Source organism: Egretta garzetta, unplaced genomic scaffold (genome assembly GCF_000687185.1).
Source record: "Egretta garzetta isolate BGI_Z169 unplaced genomic scaffold, ASM68718v1 scaffold71, whole genome shotgun sequence".
NCBI lineage: Eukaryota > Metazoa > Chordata > Aves > Pelecaniformes > Ardeidae > Egretta > Egretta garzetta.
This window is the reverse complement of record NW_009258618.1, coordinates 142,608-142,890: the sequence shown is the minus strand read 5'-3', so window position 1 is coordinate 142,890 and position 283 is coordinate 142,608. Positions and strand designations below refer to the sequence as shown.

General features: G+C 67.8%; 1 protein-coding gene across 1 annotated transcript in view; it reads left to right on the top strand.

Moving 5' to 3' along the window:
- The window catches only part of BRICD5 (BRICHOS domain containing 5), a 7,534-nt gene that overhangs the window by 4,575 nt on the left and 2,676 nt on the right, over positions 1–283 (top strand). The gene's annotated exons all lie outside the window — the stretch shown is intronic.

Below are 283 nucleotides of genomic sequence, written 5' to 3'. Positions count from 1 at the left end.
GGGAGCTGTGCTGGCTGGGGGGGCAGATCCCAGCCCCCTGCCCTGCGTGGCTGCAGCAGAGGCTGGCAAGTCCCCTGGCCCTTTCCTCCAGCACCCTGCTGCCCAGCAGAGTGGGTGCCTTCAGCGTGAGGGGCACCAGCAGCTCTCCCCCTGCCCTGCATGACCCAGAGCTGTCTGCTCCACAGATCTGCACCCCTCCCTTGGGTCAGAGCTTGCTGCTGTCGCTAAATAATTCAGACAAGCAGCAGGGAGCAGCGGAGGGTCCCGGGGCGGGGGGGGGGGG